Below are 21,905 nucleotides of genomic sequence, written 5' to 3' on the forward strand. Positions count from 1 at the left end.
GGGTCTCTTCCAACTCTATGATTCTATGACCCACACTCATGTGCCTAAAATGGCTTTCCCCCAGCCCCATTTTGGCCAAGGGTCATGTGGAGGAGAGCTCCTCTATCCGTCTCAAGAAATGCTCAGGCTGGATTTCAGGGGCTTTGCATGATGCCACCTGAAGAGTCCTCCCTTCAGGACAGACAGAGTCACAGAATCTCATTTGGGAAGAAAGGCAGAATAGACATCCCATAACAAAGAATAAATCATAAAGTAGAAGAAAGAAAGAAAGAAAGAAAGAAAGAAAGAAAGAAAGAAAGAAAAGTAGAATCCTAGATAAAGAAAGAAAGAGAGTAGAATTGTAGATGTGAAGTGGAAGGCTTTTGCGGCTGGCATCCATAGCTACATAGCCTGAAAAACCCACAAAAAACTATAGAGCTGTGATGGGGAACCTATGGCACATGTGCCACAGATGGCACGCGACACCATTTCGCCAGGCATGGGCCCAGGAGAAGGAGGAATGGGCATGCGCCAGGCATGTGCGGGCCCATTCCTGTTCCTCCCTGCTTTTTCCTGGCCTCCAGCTGTCTCTCCGGAAAACCGGAAGCCAGAAAATGGCTCTGGGGAGAAGGAGCCAGAGGCATGGGCCTCCTCCTGCCACCCCTCTCCCCGCCTTCAGCTGCCTCTCCCAGAGAGTTGGAGGCCGGGGAAAAGGCCAGGGCCAGGAGGAGCCACCGGCCGTTCCTCAGCCCCACAGACCTTTCTGGCCCCCAAGTGGCTCTCTGGAGACGGCTGGAGGGCAGGAGAGGTCTCTGGGGAGAAGCCACTGGCCGTCTCCAGAGAGACACTTGGGGGCCAGAAAGGTCCGTGGGGCTGAGGAATGGCCACCTGCTGATGCTTGCCACCCTCCTTTCCCAGACCCAGCTGTCTGTCAGAAATAGCTGGAGACCAGGGAGGGGCAGCAGAAGGAGGATGGCTGCTAGCCCCCATGCCCCCCCCCCAACATTCTCCAGTTTCTAGCTGTCTCTCAGAGACAGCTGGGAGCCGGGCAACGGCGGGAGAGAAGTCCCGCCCCAGAAGCCCCGCCTCCAGAGAGCGGAAGCCCCGCCCCCTGGCACACGAACCTTAAAAGGTTTGCCATCACTGCAATAGAGTCATGGACTTATAGAAGCCTAGAGTTGGAAGAGAGCCCAAGCAGGGCCCTGATCCAGGCCAACCTCCTTCTTCTGCCCTGCAGGAACTCTCAGTCAAGGCACCCCCTGAAAGAGATGCCCATCCAGCTTCTGCTTAAAGACCTCCAAGGAAGGAGACTCCATCCAGTCCTGCTCTGAAATGACCCCCTTGCCCTCCCCAGGAGGGCTCCACTAAAAGGCACAGACATTTGGGGCTCCTTGGCACCCAGCACAATGGCCACCAAGCCAGGGACACTGGCACAGAGGGCTGCGCTTTAAAAGAACAGGGAAGAACACCATTGTTGGGCAGAAGCAGTTTGGCCTTTGCCATTCAGGTCCTGTGCGTCCATCAGCCAACGCCTGGTGTAGTGGTTTGTGCATTGGACTACAGCTCTGGAGACTGGGGTTCAAGTTCCCACTCAGACAAGGAAACTGACTGGGTGACCATGGGCAAGTCACACTCTCTCAGCCTCAGAGGAAGGCAAAGGCAAGAAATCTTGCCAAGAAAACCTTGCGATGGGGTCGCCTTAGGGGTGCCATAAGTGAGAAATGACTTGAAGGCACCCAACAACAACAACAGCAATGTGCATACATATCACAGGACTTTTTCACACGGGGAAAATGGGAAGGTTAGCCCAGGGTCAATCCGGAGTCATCCGTGGTATTTCACATAATTCCTCAAAAGAATATCAAACGACGCCGAATGCTTTCCGAAGGCAATCCAAAGGCAATCGTGGGTCATCCCAGAAACAGATGCATTCAGAAAACTATCGAATATATAAATCCTTTCCCACAGCGAATTCAAAGTCAATTCGCATTTGCATTAGTATGAAATGCATCTCTATTTTGGCCATGAGATTTCCCCCGTTAGAAACAGACTACAATTCCCATGATCCTTTGTTGTTGTGCTTTCCCACCCTGTGCTCCTTGGCTGCTGAGAGCAAAGCAGCTGTTTCAGAGGAAAGATCGAAGGGGGAAACGTGAAACTCTGAAGGAACCTTGCCCAGAAAACCCCATCAAAGGGTCTGGCATAAGAATGAAACAACTTGAAGGCCCACAATAATAATATAGAAACTCAGCTTAATGCTCAGAGAGGAAATGTTTCCGAAGAAGAGGAGGAGGATTGGTCTTTTTGCATGGCTTCCAGATGCCATCCTGTCCTCCATGCACAGGCGCAAGCACACTTATTTGCAAGGAAGAAGCCGATGGGGTATATGCTCACGTGATGAATGCATTCGCATTCACGCTGCTTTCTCTTTCGGAGGGACACTGAGTCCGTCTTTGCGTGTGATGAGCTAGTGCATCATTTTGTGCATTTTTGCATTGGTCCCACTTTCTTCTTCTTTGGGGACAGTGATATATTCCTCCCGTGTGAAAAAGCCCATAGGATCAAAGTGTTGGAAGGGGCCTCAAGGCTGACCAAGTCTGACCCTGGCACCTCCGGAGCTTCTGGGCAGCTGGCATGGCGGACCCAGTCTGTGGCTCCCGGGGCGTCTTTTGCTGGAGAAAGGTGCATGATCAAAGGCCAGGGAAGGCCTTTGCAGAGAAGTGCGGCCATTTAAGGAACACTAACAAGCTGCCTTTCTTTAAAGTCTGGGCTTTGTGATCTTCCTACTCCTTCCTCCCCTCGTTTGTGTTTCAATATTTAAAAAGGCCTGCTCCGCGACTGCAGAGTCTCCCAGCAATTAATAGCTCATGTTTTCCAAATGCAAGAAAACACACACACATAATACTGAGGCTGTGTGGCTCTGCTCAGCTTGCAGGAAGTGAGTTGGCAGCAAACAGCCAGGAAGGGGCAGCCAAGGGGTCAGGAATGCTAAAATGTCCCCTTGAAGTCACAGCCAGCTCTTTCCTTGCCACCCCATGGATGTGGGGTGCTGCAGAGCGATGCGCAGGAGGGAAAGAGACAGTAAATTTGCTGGGTTACTCATTACTAACATCATTCATACAAAGTTCATTGTCCTGGTACAGTTCTGCACTTAGAATATGCACAGGGAAATGCTCCCTGGTTCCCCTAAGTGGCCAATTCAGATGTTGCACATGCAAAATTCTGAGGGAATAACGCAACCCACCCATGTGGCTCCCTCTTGCTCTGTCTTGTTGCTGACCCAGTCTGAGCAGGAAGGAGGGGGCCACATGCGTGGGCTTCTCTATTTCCCAAGAGTTTTCAAAGTGTAGTATCTGAATTGGCCACTTGGGGGAACCAGGGAGCATTTCCCTGTGCATATTCTAAGTGCAGAACTGTACCAGGACAATGAACTTTGTATGAATTATGTTAGTAATGAGTAACTCAGCAAATTTACTGTCTCTTTCCCGTGAGGGAGGGACCATCTGTGGATGCTCCAGTCTGCAGAGGGCAAGCCCACCAACACCAAGGGCCAACTGTAGGTCTTTATTATTATTATTATTATTATTATTATTATTATTATTATTAACCTTTATTTATAAAGCGCTGTAAATTTACACAGCACTGTACATACAATCTTTTTAATTGGACAGTTCCCTGCCCTCAGGCTTACAATCTAACAAGACACGACACAAAAGGAGAAGGGAGTAGAAAGTAGAATTGCAATAGGGTTATTTTGTGGGGGTTTTGAGCTATGTGGCCATTTGAATTGCAATCTCTGGTGGAGAAAGATGAGTGAGGCCATAAGAGCAACATGCCAACAAAAAGCAATCCAGATATAGGGAAGGGTACTGTTGACCCTTTGGAAGGTTTGCACTGTTGAGCCATGATCTTCTTTCTGGGTGATGGTAGTTGTGCTGGTCCCTATAGAGAAATGATGTCTGAAGGCAAAGACAGAGCCACATTCTGGGAAATATAAGTCTCCATAAGCCAGGTGTCCCCTTTCCTAGATCTATGCACTGCATTTTTTCTGCCCTAAAATGTCCGAAGGCACTTACTTGCAAAGACAGGGCCACATTCTGGGGAAACGTTAAAGGATTCCTACCAAAGAGAGGTGTCTGGATGATTCCCAGCCCAGCGAAGGAGAGGGAGAGGAAAGCAAAGTGGAGCTGAGTCATGCAAGTCTCCCCGAACGGAATATTTTGCAGAGATGTTCACAAAGGGATGACTCCCAATAGAAAGGAACAGGGGGAGGCCTCTGTGTCATGTCTGTTTCTGGAACAGAGATGACACAACTGGAAGCGGAGGCGGCAGCGATGATCGGAGCCAATGTGGCCTGGAGGGTGGGGCGGGCAGAAGCGACCCTTTCCATCATCCGCGCAGGTCTTCCTGTGCCAGCCCCGAAGGCTCCTCCATGTGCTCAAATGTGATTTCCCAAGCAAGACACGTCTTTGCCACGCTTTGAAGATATTCATCTGCCGGAGCACTTGCACTCGGGTCGCCCGGCGATGGCGTCTCGGGCACCTTCAGAAATGCACACATCCTCCCCCTGCCTTTCAAAGGATTTTTAAGGCTTCTCAGAGCTTCGGATGAACAGAAGCTACGATGAGCAGAAGCAACCCATCCCCATCCAGAGGAGAGGCCTTTCAGCTCAGAGAGGAGCGAAGGGGAGCAAAGGATATTAATTCATCAATAAATGAAATATTCATCCGCAGATATCAAAAAAAAGCAATCTTGAGGCAGCTGTGGGGAGCCTTTTGCAGCAGCATTGGGCCTCTGCACAGCTCCTTTCTTGGCCCAGGGCTTTTAGGGATGCATTAGTGGCACCCCACACCAGGAGAAAGATGGGGAGCCATGCCTTGTAGGCCTCCTGGCAAGGTCAGTCATGCCAGGCGACGAAGGGGGTACTCCCCACTTCCATCCCATCATCTGCCAGGCACAGGGGCCCTAGGAAACCAGGACTGGCATCCTGTTAGTGCCAACAAAGGCACAAACTCCTTTGCACATGTAGAGGTACTTTTTTGGTCATGCATGAATACATCTGTATTCATCTGATGGTTGCAGAAGCAGAGCTGAACATGCGGTGCCTGGAATTGGTTGAAGTGCAGCGTACAAATGTGGCAAAGAGATGAATGATTGCATGCATGTGTGATAGCTGGATGCATTTCCTTTGTGATTCCTTCCCCCCATAGACACACACACACACACACACACACACAGCATCTCTCTGGTCCCACTGGTCCCATTTCCTTTCCCTCTTCCTCCCCATAATGTTACAAAGGCCAGGGCTGAGGAAGAAGGTCTGCCTCCCCTTCTCCCATCGCATTGCCTTATTGCTCTTTTGGTCTCCTTCCATGCTCCATGCTCAGGTCTCCTCGAGGAGCGCCACCATGCCACCATCTTTAGGAAATTCTTCTGAGATGCTGTGCAGATGAAGCTGTTGTTTCCAGGGAAGGGTGCAAGTTCTTGTCAGGGATTTGAAGGGTTAAAACACAGCACACAGGGAAATGCTTGATGTGTTTGTGTTTGACCATGAGCATTCAGCAGAAGGACAAGGTTGATCAGCACAGCTGATGCTCATTGGTTCAAGGACCCTTCAGTGCCCAAGTGCAGGTAGCCATGGATGATGAAACCATGTGTCTGGATTGCACTGGGACACATGACATGGTTACACACCTGAACTCACTGGGTTTGGGAGACCACATGGTCTGGAATCTATATAAACCCAGGGGTTGCAAGGGATAGCGTGTGGGTTTGTAGAAGGAGTTGGATTGGTATGGTTTGGAGTTTTAGAGATCTAGTTTTGTATAATAGCACTGTGAATAAAGAGCACTTTGGGAGACTTAGTTTCTCTGGTGGTTTATCAGAAGAAGCTATAGCATCGGTTTGCTGTGTGTCCCCGGAGGTTCCTGCATTGCTGCAGTTCCTGGAAGACATCCAGTTGCTGTCATCCCAACTTGGACTTTGGAGCCACGCTTCGGCTTCTGGAAGTTTGCCAGCTCTGCTCCAAGGGTCTGATTTAACCCCAGGACTCCTTTGAGTTGCTGACAGTGGTTGTTGGACCCCAGCGGTTGCGCTGACAGTTCTTTCCCTCCTGCTCCAGGGGAAAGAGGAATGAAGGTGTGAGCGTCATACCTTGCTGGCTTGCCTTTTATCCTGACACTCCGGCATTTTGCTAATTTCCTAAACACTACTTACGGGGCAATTACCCGCTGCTTTCCTTGAAGGAACATGACAGAACCGGAGACGGTGAATGAGGCACAAAGGCAAGAGCTAAAGACCTTCTCCTCCAGAAGAAACAGGCGGCAAGTCAAAGCAAAGGCTCAAAAGGCAAGGCAAGCCTTGGCAGTGCCTCCGCCTGCCTTGCCTCAGCCTGGCATTTCCTGCTGCCCTTTGCCTCCTTCCAGGATTTGCCACAAAGGAGGACTCATTCCGCTCCAGGGCTTACATTCTCAAGCTGAGAAATCCTGGCATCATGTTTTCCCCTCCTGAAATAATATACAGTCTTCTTACCCCCAAAGCAAGAAAAGAGAACGGACGTCTGGAAGAAACCCCTGTTGCACGGATTTCACAATTTTGCACAGAAATCAGAGAAACGGCATGATCAGAAACTAGAGCCATGGCCTGAGCGATGCCCGTTTTGGTGGTTCATACCATGGATAATTACCTGTATATACTCAGCTATAAGTCGAGCTCAATTATGGATTTTGATATGCCCTGTGGATAAACTGAGGGTGAAACTTAGGGCCACATAAGAAAGGATCTTAAAGATGAAGCAAAGGGAAACAATACAAAAGAACTTACAAAATTCTAGCAGGGATGGGAAGGGGATTTGTACACATCCTAAAAGCTGGATGGATGAGAGAACAGAGGAGGGTCAGTGCTTCCAGGACAGATGATCTTTTGCCTTTCACTATCACTTCCCTTGATCGAGAAGAGACTATGGGACCGAACAGATAGGCCAAATTAAAGCTGCTTTGGGTCACTTTGGAGGTATGCTGTTTAAATGACACACGCATCTTAAGAGGCCAGAAGCTGTGCCAAAGCTGCACTCCAGTCCTTGCGGCCTCTTAAGACACTTGTGTCATTTAAACAGTATACCTCCAAAGTGACCTGAAGCAGCTTTATTTTGGCCTGTCTGTTTGGGTCCCAAACTTCTACTGATGCAGCCTAGAATCACATTGGCCTTTTTAGCTGCTGCATCACACTGTTGACTCATTTTGGATCTTGATCCTGTCCTCTGGAGTATCAGCTATTCCTCCTAATTTGGTGTCATCTGCAAATTTGATAAACATGCCCTCTCTTGTGAAGTCAAAGGCTTTCATGGCCGGCATCCATAGTTTTTGCGGGGTTTTTGGGCTCTGTGGCCATGATCTAGAAGAGTTTCGTCCTGACATTTCTCCAGCATCTGTGGCTTTGGCATCTTCAGAGAATGCTGGCATGGGAAAAATGGGTATCTCTTTACTGTGTGATCCTGGGAATGCAGAGCGATTTGCCCGTGTCTTGTTCTGTTGCTGATGGCAGGCCTCAGGCTGGGAGGCTAATGCAAAAGAGGCCTGAGGCCTGCCTTCAGCACAGAACAAGACACAGGCAAATCACTCTGCATTCCCAGGATCACACAGTGTGTGTGGGTGTAGGGATGCCATAACCCGGCGGCCCCCGTGACAATCACGCTTTTGGGGGGCCCCTCACGGTCACGGCCCGGTTTGGGGGCCCCCCACGCCTTGTTCCCGGTTCGGGGTCCGCTCCTCCGCGCACGGCTGTGCGCCACTCTCCCCACCTGGCGCACTGGCGTAGCCTAGAGAGCAGCTCTTTAAAACATCTGCCACTCAGAGCTATTATATACCGAGTGAGCCCACTTGGTATATATACCCTCAGGAAGCCTTACTTTCCAGGTTACAGTGAGAAAAGAAAAAAAGGCCATAAATCGTTCATGTTGTCTGGGAGTTTAATTGCCTCATCTTTTAAATGTAAACCGCATCAGTATTCTTGTAATTCTTTATCACAGGATCGTTTTTGAGGCCCTAAACACCTTTAATTGTAATATGCAAATTTATCCCGAAGCTGACCAATGGGAAAGAAGCAATCAGCCCTCTGCTTGGGTTGGTTTTCAATGGCTTGGAAGGAAGAGCTTTTGTCTTGCTTGTAAATAGGAAGGGCTTTGGGGTAGCAAAGGCTGCAGAAATAGTTTGACTCCCCCCTTAAACATCCATGGCTCAGTGCTATAGGATTCTGGGAAGTGTAGTTTCTTGTGGCACCAGAGCTCTTTTGACAAAAGGAGCCTGAATAATCCACAGAGGAGGCGTTGCCTGGGGGCTGCGGTGGAAGAGAGGAGGCTGCTCCGGATGGTCCTGGCACTTCCCTTGGCTCCCTCCCTCCCTCCGCCTCCTCCTCCTCCTCTCAGAGCAGCCCCACAGCCAAGCTCATTCACACTCCCAGGCTTTTCTCTCTCCCCCCCCCCCCCTGCACTTTGAGACCCCTTTAACTGCCAAAGCTCAATGCTCTGGAATTCTGGTGTCTGAGGCATTTGGCCTTCTCTGTCAGAGAGCTCTGGTGCCACAATAGACTACAATTCCCAGGATTCCCCAGCACTGAGCAGTCTCAAACTGGACCATTTCTTCAGTGTGGATGCACCTGGGGAGGCATTCTGGGCACTGCAGTTCAACTACGTTTGGAGAGTTATGGGACTCCCTGTCAGAGATAGCTCTGGGGCCACAGTGTACTACAATTCCCAGCATTCCCCAGCACTAACCCAGGACAGTTAAGTCACTCTCAAACTGGATTATTTCCTCAGTGTGGATGCAGCTTTGGTGAGGAACTCTGGGCATTTCAGTCCAGCATTGTTTTATTTCTGCAGTGTGTTTTGGACCAGAGACGAGGTGACCAGGCATCCTCCTCCTTTTCCAGGACATGTCCTCCATTTGGATCATGGCTAAGAAGCATGGATTTATAATTACATGGGTGTTTTTAGCTTTTATTTTTGGCCATGTCCTACATTTTTTTGCTTGGGTGCCCTACATTTTGGGGTGAGGGCATTGGTCACCTTGGTCAGATAGCTTTCCAGGGGTTTAACTGCCATTCTGCTGTGGTGCTGGAACAGACCACCATTCCCAGAATTCCATAGCATTCAGGCAAGACAGTTAAAGTGGTCTCAAACCAGATGATTTCTCCAGTGTAGATGCAGCCCAAGCCTTTTGCCTCTCATGTCTGAGATTTCAAAGCCCAGCCCTGGCACCACAACAAACTACAAATCCCAGGATTCCATAGGATGGAGAGATGAGAGTGAAAGCAGTGTGCAGCAGCCTAAGTTTGCTTAATGCAGTTCTTAACATGGTGCACCTCTTGCCTACAGAGTCTCCCAGGCCCCAGTGGGGCCCTAGAGTCCTCGAGGGGGGGCTTGGGAGAGGCTGTCTCCCAGGCCCAGCGAGGCCTTGGAGGAGGTTTAAAAATGTAGGACCTTTTTTTTGGTTAATTTCCTGGCCAGGAAATTTTTTAAAAATGTCCTACATTTTAAGCTTTGTCCTACATTTTTTCCCAGTTTTGAGGTCCCCCGGGATGGCAACCCTATGTGTGTGTGTGTGTGTGTGTACATACATACACCCAACTTTTTCCAGGCAAAGCATTCTCTGAAGATGCCAGCCACAGATGCTGGCAAAACATCAGGAAGAAACTCTGCTAGAACATGGCCATAGAGCCTGAAAACCCCACAAAAAACTATGCCCTCTATTCCTTCATCTAAGTCATTGATAAAGACGTTGAATAGCCCTGGGCCCAAGACAGAGCCCTGCTGGACACCCCACTGGTCACCTCTCTCCAGGATGAAGAAGAGGAGCCATGGCTGACCTTTCTTTGGCTAGTTCAGGGTCCACCCACACAATACTGTGTTCCTCTGGGGTCCCAGAATTAACCTAGTAAATGCATAACTTTAACACAACATGGTCTCAACCTGGATGACAAGGCATCATCCACTTAGGAATGGTGACCAGGGGGTCTTCTCTCCTGTCCCCTTCACTACAAATGCGCTTTCCTTTTAAGCAACTGAGGAAGGCAGAGCGTTTTGCTTCCTAATTCAGTTGTTAAGTTCTGTTTGCTAATCGCTCCAACACACAAACACACGCTTGCACACACAAAAGAAACCTCTCTCCGTCTCAGAGTATCTGTTCCCTTAATAGCTCCAAGCCCATTTCCTTGCTGACAATCTGGATCCATCCTCTGGAGGCCAATAGGATATTGATCCTCCCCATTAACAATGGGAGAAGAAGGACCAAGTTAAGAGCAATGTCTCTTTTGCAATGTCGCTGAAAACCTTTCTGCTCATTCTGCAGATAAAGGAGAAGTCAGAAAAGCTCAGCAGGATTCGATATCACACAGCCCCCTCCGCCTTCGGCAGCTTATTTTGGGAAGGGGGCATAAACTGAATCCAAGTCAATGACATTTCCAGTACACTGTCAAGGAAAAAAGAAGCACATTATGAGGCTGGACTCCTGTCCCTAATGTATGCGCTTGTGCTTTTCTGTCCTTTGCATAACAGCTGGATTCAGTCCCTGGTTGTGTAAGTGCAATGCTGTGAGTATCATCATTTCATTAGCAGCTGCTCATCCTTGCATCATGCCTAACTCTTTGCCAGGGTCTTCATTGCCCCCCTTGATATTCTGGAATTGCAGAAACAGCCCCTGAGTATTGCTATTCCCCTTTGCACAAGGGAGCAAGGAGCAGAAGGCACAGAGGCAGAGACACCATCAGTTGCACAACTGCTGGAATGCCTATATTACTACATTACATTAACTTTACACATACTTGGCTACATAGCAGACTCGCTAAGAAACCTTGTTAGTGCATTGTGAAGTTGCATAACGGGACACCAGCAAGGACATGTGCATTGGTGACTGACTTACTTCAGAACAGGTGTGATGTACACAGGGACTAATGTAATGCATATCTGTCAGGATACATAAAAATTGGTACTGAATTTCATTGCATGGAACATGCATGATGGATGATGGGAAAGGTTGCAGCGCATTGAGTGACATGGAGTGTCATCATCACAACACATTAGAGGATACATCCAGGATGACACAATGGACATGATGCAAGAGGCTGGTGTTGGAGCGTGTCTAAAGGAAGGCGACTAAAATGGTGAAGGGTCTGCAAACCATGCCTTATGAGAAGAGACTTAGGGAATTGCTGGGGATGTTTAGCCTGGAGAAGAGGAGGTTAAGGGGTGATATGATGATAGCTCTGTTTAAATATTTGAAGGGATGTCATATTGAGGAGGGAGCAAGCTTGTTTTCTGCTGCTCCAGAGAATAGAACCTGGAACAATGGATGCAAGGTACAGGAACATGTCCCTTGGAGATTTTGGTGGAGCCTCCTTCTTTGGAGGTCTTTAAACTGAGACTGGATGGCAGAAGAAGGGGCTTGAACTGGGTGGTCCTTGGGGTCTCTTCCAACTCTATGATTCTATGATTCTATGAACCCAGGGCCCCTCTTTGCTCATGCCTGACCAATGCTCCTTTTCCATGGGACCCTTTGGAGGACATCACCTCTCTCCCCAGAGTTTCTTTCAGCCAGGATTCCTTTCCCAGTCTTACCAGGAGACCCCAGGTCCTCCATCCTGGTGGTCTCCCATCTGGGCCTGGCTTCAGGCTTCGGGGCTGGGAGACACCGGAGCCCACTCTCCCCAGACCTGGACCAAGCTCCCAGTGCTCCAGACAGCAATGGCCACCTGGGAATGGGTCTATAAACCCTGTCAAACCCAACATGGTTTACTTTTGCTTCAAGACGCAGAGGATTGCAACCATTCCAGGGCAAAGGGCAGCACTGAGCCAAGCCTACCGCCATGAAAATTAATTATAAGCTGAACGAGGAACTGGTTAATGGTAGCCTTAACTACAACGCAAGGTGCAACGCTGCTGAATGAACGCTTCCTAATTAGTAGCTTTTACGGGCGATTATTGCACCCTCCATTTTGCTGAAGTTTAATAACAGCTTTAATTTAATTACCGAGGCGGCATCGCGGGCAGCTTATGTGCAAAAGAGCCCACCGTTTTTCACCCCACATGACCGCGCAATAGTTGCTTGATCCTGCTGCACAGAAAAGTCACTCGGGGACACAACAGCCCTTCGCCAATTCGGCAAGAGTTGAGAAGCGTTGGCCATTGGGATGTGGGACTCCGGCTGCGTCTGCACTGAACAAGTGATGTGGTTTGACACCGCTTTAGCTGGAGGCTCAGTGCTATGGCATTCTGGGATTAGCTCTCTCTGTCAGAGAGCTCTGGTGCCACAACAAACTGCAAATCCCAGGCTTCCATAGGCTGGATCCATGACACTTTAACCAACACCAAACTGCATTATTTATGCAGTATGGCAGCATCCTTGGTCCTGCTGCTTCTCCTGAGAAGAGTAGAGCCACTGAATCAATTGGATTTGCTCACCGTTCTTTACTTTGATTAAAATGGCCCCAGTCCAAGTGGAAACAGATGGTCATAAATAGGGATCCTGAGTTATGGATTTTTTGCGCATGTAAAATATGTCCATTTCACCTTGCCTCATAAGACCGGGTTGAGAAGCCACAAGCAGGATGCCGGATGCAGGGGCCATTTTCTCCCCAGGCTCATATAGTTATTGTCATTACATCCCACTCTTTAGAAATGCTCTCAGAATGGCTTACAAAGCCATTCTCAGCCGTCTGCCATGCTCCCAAACGCCTCCATCTTCATCTGAGTCTTTCCCAAAACCACGTCCTTTTGTTGCCATTTTGAGAAGGACTCCAGTGAAAAGGCAGGTTGAGAGTCCAAAATGCTGGGGACCATAAGAGGGTTTATTGATTGATTGATTGATTTTGGAATATTTGCATATAATTAATGAGAAGTCCGGGACACAGGACACAACTCTAAAGGTGAAATCCCTTTTATGTTTTGCATGCACCTTATGCCCATAACCTGAAGGTAGTTTTTATACACAATATTTTAAATACTTTTGTGCATGAAACAGAGTTTGTGTGCATTGGGTCTATCAGAAAGCAAAGGCGTCATAATCTCCCAGGAGGACAGTTTTGGATTTGGGAGTATTTGGGATCTGGAGTTTGGGGATGCTGAGCAGTTTTGTGGCTTTAGGTGGGATTGTCTTCCATGCCTTGAAAAATGGGGCTGAGTTCCAGAAAGCCCTGTTGAGAAATGAGGAGGACTTTCAAGGTTTGGGACTCATCCTGGCAAAACTCACACATAAATAGTGTTTTTGCACAGAAAACCACAAGTGGGTTTGAAAGTTCCCAGCTTTTGGAGAGGGAAGAATGCTGCTGAAATTACTCACTCTTCCCTTTGAGAACAAAAATAGGAATCAGTGGTTTCCCTGCTCCCTGCGGAGTCTCAGGCACAGGAAAGTGTGAAAAGCACATGCCGTTTTTAAACAGGGTGTTGGACAGATTTGGGAGACGGAGGGGGGCTTTTCCTGCAAGGAAGGGAGTGGCTGACTGACCTGCGGAGAGAGAGGAATAGAGATGGAGAGAAGAGGACACTGATCTGCAGAAAGCATCTTTTCCCTGGGCCCTGAGTTTGCAAGGGATGCCTGCGAACTAGTAGTGACCAAAGCAATGTCCAGGCGGCCAGGGACTGGGGTTGCCCAGGACTTGGCAGCTCAAAGGGTCAAACTGAGCCTTCAGAGTTTATCCCACGGGAGGAATTTCTCTTAATTTCAAATGAAAAGAAAGTGGGGCTAGTTCAGTGAATTTACATGAATTCGAATTGTGTTCGAACTGACTTCCCATTGCCCGAAATTGCGTGTGATCACCTCTCACACAATAACGTGAAACCCCAGGATAGCATTCAGATTGCCATTGGATAATACTTCCAATTTTCCTTGTCTGATAATGTCCTTCATCTCTCCATGGTACTCTTGCAAACAAGGTACTAACATGTGGGCCAGACAATACAACTGTTAGGTGGATTGCTTGACCGGCTGAGTGCCTTAAAGCTGCAGCGCCATGGCTATCACACCCTTTCTGGAAAAGCCAGAATTGGGGCCGCAGCGTGCGGTTGCCATGGCCCTGATCTAGGAAAGATGGAGGCGGCTGCAGGCTAAATTCATTTAGGTGAACCAGGTATTCCTGTACTATCTCTTTGCTTATTCTGTGCTGAAATCCCCCTATTCTGTCCTCTGCTCCATTATCCTCAGGTTGAGCTCCCTTTTCCTTTCCTGAGAAGACGGAGGCAAAGAAGGTCTTGAGTAACTCTGCCTTTTCTCTGTCTTCTGTTAGCATTTTGCCATCTTCATAATAATAATGATAACGATGTTGAATAGCAAACTGGGCCCAGGACAGAATCCCACTGGACACCCCACTGGTCACTTCACACCAGAGTCGCCGTCGTCGTCATCATTATCATTATCATCATCATCATCATCATCATCATCATCATCATTTTTGGGACAAAGTCTCAACCTGGAACACCTCAAGTACACTTATTGGAGAGGTGTGTGGCACTGGTCTTTTCAGATGATGATGATGATGATGACGAGAACCTTTCCTTCTTTGAGGTGTTTGCTTTGGAAGCTTCTTTGTTGTAAATAAAAGCCTCCTTAACCAAATGTTTTCTTGAATGCCACCACTATCCCTTTTCTTCCTTGCAGCCCCCCTTTTTCCCAGCAACCGGAGAGATCTACCCCCCCCCCCCAAGGCCTGGGCAGAAGTGCCCACAAACAGTGTCCTGGTCACTAATGGTGTAATAAACCAGAGATATATTAAAATCTCTCGTAAACCAATTTGCAGCCAGTGACTGATGGCTCTGCTTGAGAGACCTCCGTTTCCAGCTCCCCCCTTCCTTTCTCCAAGCTCCGACTTATTAAAATGCAAGTTATTAAACAGCAAAGGGTTTGCCATGTCTTGAGACAATTTTAGCATCTTTTAAGGGCCTCATAAATGCTTTATAGTGGATGCTTCTGAATAAATATTAGATGCCTTTGTGAGATTGCAATCAGCGCCGAAGGAGGCAGAGGGCTGCAGGGAGGAAACAAGGGATGCCATTTTGTCTTCCTTCTCGGAGGCGGATGAGGGTCCTCCGGGACGCTTCCCTGCTCAAGACCCAAAGGAACAAAAGGAAGGGCCACTCAGGGATGGCTCTCCCTCTTCTCCCCCAGGAATGGCATTCTTTGCTCATTTCCAGCAACAAGTAATTCTAGCAATGTTCACCTTGCTGCAAGAAAAGCTTTGGAAAAAAGAAAATGGAGCAGTTTTCAAACACTATTCACAGCTGAAGAGCTGGGGGCTCTTCAGACCACCCCTAAGGGGCCACCTGCAGGTGCCTCCATTTTTTCTGGATCAGGGCCGTGGCAACCACACTTTCCAGGATGCAAAAAAGAGCCACAAAAGGAAAGGGCGCAAGAGTTGTGGCACCGTGGCTATATGCCACTCCTTCGGTGTTGCATCATGCAGAAACACTGTCAGAGAAGTGCTGTGACACCGTGCGCCATGTGGTACGGCACACAGTGTCATGGCCCCCTGGGGCTGCAGCCAGGGCATGCGTCATGTGGATGTAATGCCCCAACTCTGCCCCCAGGCCAGCCTTACTGTCCGGTCTGAAGAGCCCCTTGCTCTATGCAAAGAAGAAAAGCACACATCTTGTCGGACCCCGCAGTAGTGGCAAAAACGTTCCACAGTTCCATAGATTTGGGGTGCACCCACCACCTCTGGGCATAGGTTCATAATAGCACTGCATGGCCATCTAAAACCAAGTGTCCACAGCAACATTGGAAAAAGTATTCCATGTGTTCATCAGCATTTTGTCTCATCTGCCAACCAACACTCCTATCATCTACATTGAGAGTTCCTGCATGGCAGAATAGGGTTGGACTAGATGGCCCTTTTGGGGGTCTCTTCCAACTCTAGGATTCTAGGATCCTGTGATTTTATGACCTGGGGCTCTTGGAGGTCTCCCATTCAGAGCATTGCCATATGTCCAAGCTGACTTGATGGCAATTAACAGCAACAAAAAACAAATGTTATTGGATTTAACCAGAGTCCTGTTAACCTGTCAAATTGTCAGCTATACTTTTACAAGAGTGTTATAATGTATTTTCCACTCTTTCGAATTAGTTAAATTGCTTCCATTGTCCGCAGAGCTGAGGTCCCTTGACAGAAAGTGGAACAGGAACATTTACATGAATAAATAAGAACGGCAGAGAGCCTCCTCCTTCCAGTCTGAACTGCAAGGAGATTGTACAAAGCTAGCCCACTTTTAAGTCTGGAATTAAGTCTGGGAGGACTGGCATAATTGGAGGCATACGAGACACGGACACAGAGAAAGAGAGACAGAGAGAGGCGTCTGGAGTGCTTAGGAAACCCATGAAGAGCTGGGGCAAGAGGAAAATCCTTGCAAGAGAGATGTTCCTTGCTGTCTTCTTGGTGCAATATAATCGATCAGAGTTTCAGCAGAAACCAAGAAGGCAAGTGCCAGTCAGCGCCATCGGCTTTCATGCTTCCCAGGAGGGTTGCCATTGTAAAACTGGAAGTCCTTCCTTGCCCATGAAGGGGCCTTGCTTGGCATTTGGGCTGGCTGCCTCCAACGTTTGGCGGATGCTCTGGAGACCATTTTGTTTCCGTTCCAGGGTCGCTGCCACTCATTTCAGGCACTTTACTCCTCTTCATGATGATTGCGATGGGAGGAATGTGTGGCTAGGAATGCACAAAGAGGCAGCAGCTCAGGCCTTGATGGGAGCCAAATAAGCAAGCAAAGCAAAGCCAACTGTGCATCCCATTGAACCAGCGGAGAGGGAAAGGGGGCCTTGCTTCCAAGTAATGCATAAAATCCGCACTTCCTCCTCATGAACTGGAAGAGAAAGGACAAGCGAGGCACCTTGCAGGGTTTTATCCGTGTCCCAGTGTTGCTTCCCAACACCTTCATACAAGTGATTGGGACACAGGAGGAGAGGGGTGGCTCATCGTGGATGCTGTCCTATTAGAACTGCAGAATAGGGTCCTAGAATCACAGAGGGACTCAGAGGGACCACCAACATCCCAAAAGGAGTGCATAAAAAAAGCTCTCCTGAATTTTCGTAGAGAGATCTTGTAGCCCCTTTCATACTAACCGAAAGAAAGAAGTTGGCAGCATGAGCTTTCCTAGACTTCAGTCTACTTTCTCAGATGCTTTTGGTGGAAAGTGGAGCACACTTCCTCAATGGAAGATGGTGGAGTCTCCTTCTTTGGGGGTCTTTAAAGAGAGGCTGACTGGCCACCTGTCAATGGGGATGCTCTGACTGAGAGTTCCTGCACGGCAGAAGAATGGGGTTGGCCCTTTTTGGGGTCTCTTCCAACTCTAGGATTCGATGGTTCTAGGAGTAAGCAAGGAAGGCAGATAAAGCAAGGAGACCTCCCTATGTGTCTTCTTGTCATTTATGCAAAACGTACCTTGGAGATTTCCCAGGAAAGGAGCTTTCCTGTGAATCAATCTTCAGCTCTGTCGAAATGATGCTCCTCATAATGCAGCCTTTCTTCATCCCGTCAGACTGACGCCGCCGCTGTCAGCCAGCCTTGGAAGAGGACTGCCTTTTCTTTCCACACAAGTCGCTCCCTTTAACGCTTTGGAAACATCACTGGTTGCAGAAAGAAACCCAAGAGCTTGTTTTCCTCCAAAGGAAACCCAGGGCTCATTCCCACTTATATATAACATAATATAATAATTTATTTGTGTTTCCCCGCCTCTCCCAAAGGATCGAAGCAGGGTTACAGACTACTAAAATCAATACATACAATGCAATACAATACACTATAAAAACACAAAATGTTACATCTATATAAACATCAGTAAAATACAACAATCCAACAGCATCCAACATCCAGGGGTAAGACAGAATATCATTGTCGGCAGGCATATTCCTCATGTAGACGTCACTTACACTTTAAGCCAATTTCCGATTCGCCTTCACTCTGTGTTGGCAATCGATTCCAAAAGGTCCGTCGTTCCCACTATGAAATCAGATCTTTTCATCATCCCCTTGTAACTGCTACTTTTTTTGGCACGATTGTCGACCCTAATAGTTTGCGCCACTTCAAAACGCATGTCAATCATCTGCGCGTCATCGGTGGTGTAAGCGGCAGCCTGGGCAGCCCGGCTTGGGAAATATATATATCTTAAAATAAATTGATAGAAGATTCAATTCATTGGTTTTGCAACTAGTTGCCTCACTGATTGCAAGTAATTGCAAAATCAATGAATCGAATCTGCTATCAATTTCAATTTTTTAAATTATAGGCCACATCACAAAGGCAGCAAAAGCACAAATGGTGGATCTCCCAAAAACTGAGGAGGGATGGTAAAGACCCCTCTGCCATTAGTCCCTCTCCTCCAGAACGATGGGATTCCCGCTTATTGAACATGCTTCAGGATCAATTCTTTTCAAAAGAACCACCAAAGAACTAGTGTCAGGAAAGAGCAGGCTTTTGCATTTGCCTTGCTTCATCACGATGGAAACCGATCACACTAGGATCGGAACCGGTTTCAAATGGGAACGATAGTCATATAACCCGATCAACAATTTGCTTTAAATCATAGTGGGAACGAGCCCTTGCTTTCCTCACAAAAGGAAGCCTGATGTGAACTTTGAATGGAGTGCCAATGCTTCCGATCCCTCTCTGGAGTGGGACATGGAGGTCCATGTGAGCCGGGGCAGAAAGCCAGCCGTGTCTTTGAGTCTAGAGAACGAGGAAGAATTTGCAAGGAGGAATTTGCAAAGAGAATCGCAGCCCCTCAATAATGCATATTTAAATGGAGGTGTGCCGCCTGCTGTCTGGGAGATTAGCCCAGCCTTTTCTTAGAGCAAGAGCTGGGTTTCCCCGATCGGCTGCACTTTTTAACGTCCGGTCCAAAGCGGGCCAGAGTGACCAGCCAGAGCGGCATCTGTCCGATTGTTCCATTCACAGGGCACACATTCCAACACATTCCTCGCGTCTCATTTGATACTTGCATCTGGCTCAGAGCGCCGGCCATTGCCACCGGCCCAAATAATGCCAGGATGCCAAGCGCCGTTTCCAAGTGGAAATGCATTTATCAAGCTCCATTTGGTGCACAGTTTTGCCGACTGCAAGCCAGCCATTGGGACATTTTCATTTGAGAACAAGGCTCAGAAACTCATTTTGACATGGCTGCTCTATCCAGATGCCACGGAAGGGCAACGCTTTGCATAGCAGAGAAAGGTGGCTCAAAATGGGGAAGCAGCAGGACATTGAGAGGAGGAGGGAAGAGGAAAATAAGTTCCCGCAAAGAGCAAAGGAGCAGCAAACGCACTTTGGGATAAACAAAACAGCTTCCCAAAATGTGCTCTGCAGAGTGTAGAATCGCAGCATCACAGAATCACAGAATCCAAGTGTTTGAAGAGACTCCAAGGGGACATCTGATTCAACCCTATTCTGACGTTCAGGATGACACAATCAGAGACTTCCTGGGGACAGATGGCCATCCAACCTCCATTTAAAAACAGCCTCCAAAGAAGGAGACTCCACCACAATCTCCATCGACGAAATGTGTTCCACCATTGAACACCTCTTGTTTTCAGGAGGTTCTTCCTAGTATTGAGCAGGAATCTCTTTTCCTGGAGCTTGCATCCATTATTCTGTGTCCTAGGACCTTACCACACAGGGCACAGAAGTAGGGTCAGTTCGCATTGGTCGATTGGATGTACACACCAGCCAAAGCAGCAGAGGTTTCGCACTGGCCATCAATGCGGATCCAGCTGATCCACTAATTTTGCAGACTGGCAAAACGGAGGAGCCGGCTGCCTTCAGTTCTGAACCCAACCGTGAATACGCATTGGCCAAAGCGTATTCATGTTATATCGCATTGGTCAATGCGTATTCTGAGCTCACAGGTGTGGAACTCCAATGCTATATAACGCGAATACGCATCGGCCAATGCAAACTGACCCTACTTCTGTGCCCCGTATGGAAAGGTCCCTAGTCTCTGGAGCAGCAGAAAACAAGCTTGCTCCCTCCTCAGTATGACTTCCCTTTAAGTATTTAAACAGGGCTATCATATCAACCCTTAACTGTCTCTTATCCAGGCTAAACATATCCAGTTCCATAAGGTCTGTGCAGCCTTGATGCTCAGCTGATGCACAGCCAAGATTGATGGTGAATAGTTCGGAGGCTGTGCGTGGAATCTCTTTTCCTGTAGTTGCATCCATTCCTTCAGATCCTATTCTCTGGAGCAGCAGAAAACAAGCTTGCTCCCTCCTCAATATGGCAACCCCTCAAATACAACAGGGCTATCATCATATCACTTCTTAACCTTCTCTTCTCCAGGCTAAACATCCCCAGATCCCTGAGTCTTTCCTCATAGGACATGGTTCCCAGACCCTTCACCATTTTATGTGCCCTCCTCTGGGCACACTACAATGTTGTTGTTGTTGTTGTTGTTGTTGTTGTTGTTGTTGTTGTGTGCTTTCATAGACTCATATAGAATGATAGAAGGAAAGAGTTGGAAGAGACTACAAGGGCCATCTGTCTGTTCTGCATCTCCCTAAGTCGTTCCTCATAGGGCTTCATGGTTTCCAGACCCTTCACCATTTCAGTTGCACTCCTTTGGACACATGGCTCCAGTTTCTCACCATCCTTTTTGATTGTGTTGCCCAGAACTGGACACAGGATTATTCCAGGTGAGGCCTGGCCAAAGCAGACTAGAAGATGGTCATCTTTGGCAGGAGCTGGGGCTGAGCCAGGCCAGGGGCTGATCCTAAACCCTGGAGGAGGAAAGGAGGCAGCCAAATCTCTTTCTGCGCTCTGAGGGAAAGGTTCAGCCAAGTCCAGCTGTCAAAGATGTGATTGTGTTTCACTGACAGGCCCTAAAATGGTGCCAAGAGCATAGAAGCAAAAGCGGAAGGAATAAAGGGCACTTTTCCTCAAACCTCAGCCACCATCCTGGGAAAATGTCTGGAGCAGATGAAGAGCGGGGGGGTGTTTTGCAAAACCAAGCCTTGCTCTGGAGGAGGATTCCAGTTTTCGGCGTCTGGCTGCTGCACAGCTGGGAGTCTGACTGATGCCTCTTGAAAGGACTGTTTGAAGCCTTTCAAAAGGAGCACTTAAAACACTCCCAGGAGTAAGTGAGTGTGTGTGGTAAGGTTTGTACCAAAAAGCTTTGCTTTTGCCTTCTCCTGAGGCTGAGAGAGTGTGACTGGCTCAGTGTCACCCAATAGGTTTCCATGGCTGAGCTGGGATTCGAACCCTGGTCTCCAGAGTCATAGCCCAGCATTCAAACCACTGCCCCAAACTCCCCAAATACTCAGCCTTTTACATTCTTCATTTCTCCTAGCATGGCTTGTTGCTGTAGTTACCAGGAGACCAAATGTGGATCTGAAGCATCCAGAAGAATCTCTCCACAATAAACTTGCGATATGCATTCACTTTCTTGAGGCTCGAGGGAGAGTGAAGTGCGCAGCTTAACCTTCCAAAATGGGCTCCAGGTGAAGGCGTTCCTTCCGTAGGAGAAGGACTCAAGGATGCAAGAAGTGGGAACATTACGTTTCCTTTCCCCCGCAATCTCTATTCTTCACCCAAAGAGATTAGGGCAATGCAGTACAAATACGCGCCAAACCTCCTGGCCATAGAAAGAGTGTAGGGTGGTCTGTGCACACTCCCAGGCCAGGGCCTTCTTTTCTTCTCATTGCAAAGAGATGCTTGCGCAGGAGATGCTCATAGAATCACAGAGTTGGAAGAAACCCCAAAGGCCATCCAGTCCAGCCCCCTTCTTCTGCCATGCAGGAACTCTCAATCATAGCATCCTCATTGACAGATGGCCATCCAGCCTCTGTTTAAAGAGCCCCAAAGAAGCATTGGTGGGGCAGGAAGCATTCTGGCTACCCTCCTGTATAGAGAGACCACCCTTTTCTGATCAATGTTTGATCCTAGGCATGAACTATTTCAGTTTC

This window comes from Sceloporus occidentalis, unplaced genomic scaffold (assembly GCF_023333645.1).
Source record: "Sceloporus occidentalis isolate IW3139 unplaced genomic scaffold, rSceOcc1.0.p SCAF_4, whole genome shotgun sequence".
Classification (NCBI taxonomy): Eukaryota; Metazoa; Chordata; class Lepidosauria; order Squamata; family Phrynosomatidae; genus Sceloporus; species Sceloporus occidentalis.